At 38.2% G+C, this 6,604-nt stretch overlaps 1 long non-coding RNA gene across 1 annotated transcript in view; it reads left to right on the top strand.

Annotated features, from left to right (window-relative positions):
• The first annotated feature begins 2,303 nt into the window (after positions 1–2,303).
• Positions 2,304–6,604, top strand: part of LOC147841284 (uncharacterized) — a 5,825-nt gene continuing 1,524 nt past the window's right edge. The window contains exon 1 of the long non-coding RNA XR_015503923.1: positions 2,304–6,596. This is a non-coding gene — a long non-coding RNA (uncharacterized LOC147841284). The remainder of the gene's footprint in view (positions 6,597–6,604) is intronic.

The following is a 6,604-nucleotide window of genomic DNA, read 5'->3' as shown; positions in this document are numbered from 1 at the left end:
AATAGAGCCAATTTAACTGTAAACTGGTATGCAAAAATACTATATTAATTTACAGTAAATGCTGTGGTGTTTTAAACATACAATAGCAAAGTACTTAAATTAATCTGTTCTGATAATTCTACAGTTGCTGTGATAATACTACTAGAAAATACTGTAAAGCAGGAGTGTCCAACCTCGGTTCTGAAGGGCCAGTGTCCTGAAGAGTTTAGCTCCAATGCTAATTAATCACACCTGAACCAGCTTATCAAGCCCTTACTAGGTGTGTTGAAGCAAGTTGGAGCTAAACTCAGCAGGACACTGGCCCTCCAAGACCGAGTTTGGACACCCCTGTTGTAAAGGCTATATTACAATACACTACTTCAGTTTACTGAAACTAAAGTATACTTTACAGTTTATCAGTTTTAATACTTTATATGTCGTAGTTAATAGTAGTTCAATACAACTGTATGCTGTAACATTCATTAACAAAGTTGTATAATATCTATAATATATGCAGTAAAATGCACTTTACAATGCGTTAAAAACTTTAACTGGAGTAATGTTTGTGATGGCAGCTCCAGTTGCTTTGTGCAGTGTGAAGGGAACAGTAGCTTTGAGAGGCTGGAGACCTGATCCGCTCCTGGACGTCTTCATCTCTCCACAAACACTCGTTCATACGCTTATGCAAGAATTTTATACTATTTTTAAATAGAGCCAATTTAGTACATCAGCTGTAAAGTGATACCATATGAAGCAATAATAGTATTTTAGAGTAAATGTTGTAGTGTTTATAACCATACTGTAGTAGAGTACTTGAATCCATCTATTCTGATAATTCTATAGCTGCTATGGTAATACAACTATTACATTAAAGGGTATATTATACAACACTACATCACAGTTTACTGTAGTAAAACTAAAGTATACTACAGTATTTATTACAGTTTAGCAGTTTTAATACTTTACAGTGCATCCGGAAAGTATTCATAGCGCTTGACTTTTTCCACATTTTTTTATGTTATAGCCTTATTCCAAAATGGATTAAATTAATTTATTTCCTCAAAATTCCACACACAATACCCCATAAATGACCATGTGAACAAAGAGTTTTTGAAAGTGTTGCAAATTTTAAAAAAATAAAAAACCTGAAAAATCACATGTACATCAGTATTGACAGCCTTTGCCGTGAAGCTTTAAATTAAGCTCAGGTACATTCTGTTTCCTCTGATTATTCTTGAGATGTTTTAGCAGCTTAATTAGAGTTCTCCTGTGGTAAATTCAGTTGATTGGACATGATTTGAATAGAAATACACCTGTCTATATAAGGTCCCAGGGTTGACAGTGCATGGCAAAGCACAAACCAAGCATGAAGACAAAGGAATTGTCTGTAGACCTCTGAGACAGGATTGTCTCGAGGCACAAGGCTGGGGAAGGTTAAAGAAACATTTCTGCTGCTCTGAAATAAAAGTTCCAATGAGCCCAGCAGCCTCCATCACCTGTAAGTGGAAGATGTTTGGAACCATCAGGCCTCTTCCTTGGGCCATCTAAGCTGAGTAATCGGGAGAGAAGGGCCTTAGTCGGGGAGGTGATCAATAACTCGATGGTCACTCTGTATTCAGTGTTCTTCTGTGGAGAGAGGAGATCAGGCCTGTATGGTAGAGTTGCCAGACGGAAGCCACTACATGCCAGGAATTTGCCAAAATGCATCTGAAGGACTTTCAGACCATAAGAAACAAAATTATCTGCTCTGATGAGCCTAAAATTGAACTCTTTGGAGTAAATGCCAGGCGTTACATTTGGAGAAAACCAGGAACTGCTCATTACCAGGCTAATACCATCAGCATCAAACTGTGGGGATGTTTTTCAGCAGCAGGAACTGGAAGACTAGTCAGGATCTCGAATGAAATCCCTAATGAAAACCTGCTTCAGAATGATCTTGACGGGGTAGACGGTTCATCTTCCGGTAGGACAATGACCCAAAGCACACTGCCAAAATATCAATGGAGTGGCTTCACAACAACTCCGTGAAGGTCCTCCTTGAGTGGCCCAGCCAGAGCCCAGACCTACAGTAAATCCTATTGAACATCTCTGGAGAGATCTGAAAATGGCTGTACACTGTCGCTTCACATCCAACCTGATTGAGCTTGAGAGGTACTGCAAAGAGAAATGGGCATAATTTCCCAAAGACAGGTGTGCCAAGCTTGTGGCATCATATTCAAAAAGACTTGAGGCTGTAATTGCTGCCAAAGATGCATCAACAAAGTATTGAGCAAAGGCTGTGAATACTGATATACATGTGATTTTTCAGTTTTTGTTTTTTTTTTAATAAATTTGCAACAATTTCAAAAAATCTTTGTTCACATTGTCATTATGGGGAGTTGTGTGTAGAATGTTGAGTAAATCAATTATTTAATCCATTTAGGAATAAGGCTGTAATATTAAAAAATTGTAGTAAAAAATGAAGCGCTATGAATACTTTCTAGATGCACTGTATATGCTTTAATAGTAGTAGTTATTAGTAGTTAATAGTAGTTCATGTAGTTAATACTACTGTATTCTGTAGCATTCATTACCAAAGTGTTGTATAATTACTATAATATACTGTATACAGTAAAATACACTTTAGAATAGCATGGTTCAAAAACACTGTAGTAAATTACTATAGCATTTTTTTCAGCTTGGATCTGTTATTAGTGAAAGTTCTACTATTCTCTTATTACAACCGTCGAATTGTGGGTTAAACTTTCACTAAATCAAACTATATTTTTAATGCATACTAGCTGAAGTGCTCCCAAGGGTGTAACAGCCCCGTCCCTGTGGGTGTCTTCAGCATGTATTGTTGTTGGAGATAAACTTCCTCCAAATGACTGCAGGGTGGAGTTTGTGTGAGATAGATAACGCATATGTATTATTCACATATTCAAAGGTGTTATTTCAGATAGACACATTTTAGATGGAGCTTTTCTGTAATCTGGGCCTTCTGGGCAATTAAAATGAACCTAAACATTTGTAAATAATAAATGCTAAATGCTTATATATATAAGACTTTGCTAAACAGTGATTTCATGACATGTTTCACTTGAGAAAAATGCTTTTTTGACTGCACATTCAACAGGAAATCCTCTTCATCTTTTTCTCCCCTGCTTCTTTTCGAAATTAGTGATTTTGAAGATCAAAAGTGATTCTTTAGCTTGGCTCTGCTGCATGCTGGGTAATCAATCAAAGGTCACATCTTCTCGGTGAGCATATTTTAAACCACCAATTCCCATTTTGTATTTGGACACTTCTTTTAGGTTGTTTTTGACTGCCGCAGTCTAAAGTGAACAAATGATGCTGACCTTTAACACATAATTGACACTTGCTCTTGGTTTGACCCCTGGGTCACGTTGACCCTAAATTCACGACCTGTTGTAATGCGTTCCACGGTGACATCTGGAGGAAGCCCAGGGTTAAAATAGGTTAGAATGATGTTGTTTTTTTAATATGAGAAATGACAAATTTGCTCATAGCTAACAGCTAACAAAACTTTAGCTTACTTTAAAGGAATGTTAACTTCTGAGGTTACTGGAAGAATATTTGCTAATTCTTCAAAGTTATTTGCTCTTTAATGCTTTAAAAATATTACCAGAGAGAAGTACACTGAAAATAATGGTTCATGGAATGCCATTCATTTATACATTTCTTTAGGTTAGTCCCTTAATTGTCAGGGGTTGCCACAGCGGAACAAACCACCAACTATTCCAGTATAATCATTCATTCATTTTCTTTTCGGCTTAGTCCCTTTATTAATCAGGGGTCACCACAGTGGAATGAACCGCCAACCTATCCAGCACATGTTTTGCACAGCGGATGCCCTTCCACTTTCACGCACACACTATGGCCAATTTAGCTTATTCTCACTTGTACCACAAGTCTAACCGGAGCACCCAGAGAAAACGCGAACGCGGGGAGAACATGCGAGAATGTTGAAAAGCGGTAACCATTAACTTCAATAATGTTAGTTTATCCTACTTTGGTTGTTAATATGTTTCCATCTAAAGATGCAAATTAGATTTATGATCATTTATGATTATCACTTTAAAAAATTGCAAATTAAGCCGTTTCCATCCAATGAGCCAAAGAGAACAAAATCGTGAAAAACTGGTGGCAAATATCAAAAAGGAAAATGGAATTTAATGTGCATGTTGGCATTTTCCAAGAAAAAAAATGCCTGAACTCAGTCCCGTGCAGAGACTATCCAAGGGGTGTTGTCGCGGGGGCACTTCAGATCATTTTGGAAGGGCACTTTCTATCCAAGACTAAATAGGCATGTGCACTGCATAGGTTGAGCCCTATGTGTGCACGTGCCTGCTTGGACTGCATTTCTTTCTAATGTCCCTAGTTAACACACTCAATTGCATTTTTTTTCAACACATCCCATAATTTCTAAAATATCAAACTCTACCAATTGGTTGATACGTCGGTTTATGGTAAATGTACCAGAATTAATACATATACTGTACTATTAAAAGTCTGAAAATATGAAGTGTAAGACCAATTTATTTTAAAACATAATCAAAATAGAACATTTTTGAACTCTAAATCATCAAGTATGCCATAAAATATTTTAGATTCTCATTTAACACTTTTTTTTTATTTATTTATTTTTTAAATGAAACCATAATCAAGTGTAGTAGTGCGACCCAACAGAATTATGTTTGTTTGATTATTTATTTTTTTTTGTTTCCATTTCTGTAAACCAACAATGCTTTGTGTGTAAACCATTATTTAAAACATTTATCAGTCATCATTTAAAACAGTCTAACTATGGTCAACCATTTGGTAGAGCAGGCAGTTAAAGGGTTAAGCATTTTATTATGCGATATTCCAAACTGCGGGAATAAATAGGTGGATGGAAACATAACTAATTGTTACCAGTTTACAACATTGCTCAAAATATCTTCTTTTGTGTTCAACAGAAGGAGAAACTCACAAAGGTTTAGAACCACTTGATGCAGAGTATTTTTTAATAAATGTTTTATCTGTGTGTGAACTATCCATTTAAATGATAAAACAGGAACTGTCACGTGTAATGTAATGTGTGTTTATATAGCGCATTTACAGTGTATGGCCCACATTTATAAAGTGGGGGGAGTCTCGCCATACCTCCACCAGTGTGCAGCATCCACTTGAATGATGTGACGGCAGCCACAGGACAAAGGCGCCAGAGCGCTTACCACACACCAGCTATAGGGGGAGTGGAGAGACAGTGATAAAGCCAATTAAGTAGATGGGGAAGATTGGGAGGTCATGATGGGTAAATCGACAAGCGACCGTTCATTTCACTTCCAGCAAACTCCATCTCAAGCTACCCCTGGGATCCCCTAAATTAAATTCAAGGCTTTTTAATACCTTTATAAAACCATTTCAAATTAAATTTAATGGCAACTTAATGTTGAACACTAGCCTTCACAGCTCTGCTGCCTTGGCTGCAATTTTTTCGCCCAGATTCTCAAGCCCTGTCAACTTCTACTTTTGGCATTTACTCAACGCTTATGCCGCAGAGTTGGTGTTGAGCCACAGTAAGATAGGATGTTCCTTGGCAGTGGTGGCAATGCTTCTAATGTAGAAATTTCTTCATTACTAATAGCCTAAGCTGTTTCAGTAACCGAAGAGGTCTCCGGTCCACAGAACTGCACAATAGGTGGTTGGCGCTGGCGAGCAGCAGTACTACATGCGGTAGGTTTGGCACCCTTCATATGGGAGTCCAGGGCTGTAACACCTATCGTCGCTAGCTTAAAAGATTTCCGGCACCAACAGCAGTAGGCCTCGCGGTCATTTTCTGGCACAGGCTTGACCTAAACGTAATTCGGATTCCTTGGCCACAGCTAATTAAACCGACACTTTTCCATTTTAGCCAACAAACTAGGCTAGCGACTATCTTGTTCTGTACCTCACTTGCCTAGTAACCATAGTAACAGGTGCGCACGCTTTCACACTTTCTGCTATGACGTGAAGAGCGAGATACACTCAACGTTTCGCTGCATGAATTTTTTAATCAGCCTACATTAGAAACAGGCAATTTTGTTATGGTATGAACCTAATCCTAGAAATAGCAAAAATAAATAAATAAAATAAGACCTTTGTAACGAAATCCAAGACTTTGTACATCAAATTCAAGGCTATAAAGGCCTTAATTTTATATTATCAAATTCAAGATTTTTTCAATGCTTTTAAGACCCTGCGGGTACTCTGCAGTCTGCAAAAGCAACAGCGACTATTGGTGACAAGGTGGGCAACGCGACAAAGTTGAGAATCCTTCAACTTTATGCAAATGAAGAGCAACTGAGCGACGGCCAATAGGAACACCAGTAGAGCTCACGTGATCCTCTCTCAGCTTGCTCAGGGTTCGGTTGAATTGGTGAGGTATATACCTACACACCTCTGTGTTTGAAGCAGGTCGCCACCCAGAGCGACAGGCAGCTACAAAGTCAGATAAGGGCCGATGGAGGGAATTTAGCCAGGACACCAGGGTTACACCCCTACTCTTTTATGAAAAGTGCCATGGGATTTTTAATGACCACAGAGAGTCAGGACCTCAGTTTAACGTCTCATCCGAAAGACTGCACTAACTAACAGTACCCAC

Source organism: Danio rerio, chromosome 12 (genome assembly GCF_052040795.2).
Source record: "Danio rerio strain M-AB ecotype USA chromosome 12, GRCz13ab, whole genome shotgun sequence".
In the NCBI taxonomy this organism is placed as follows: Eukaryota; Metazoa; Chordata; class Actinopteri; order Cypriniformes; family Danionidae; genus Danio; species Danio rerio.
Note: the sequence above shows the minus strand (reverse complement) of the source record. Positions and strands in the feature narration are given on the sequence as shown.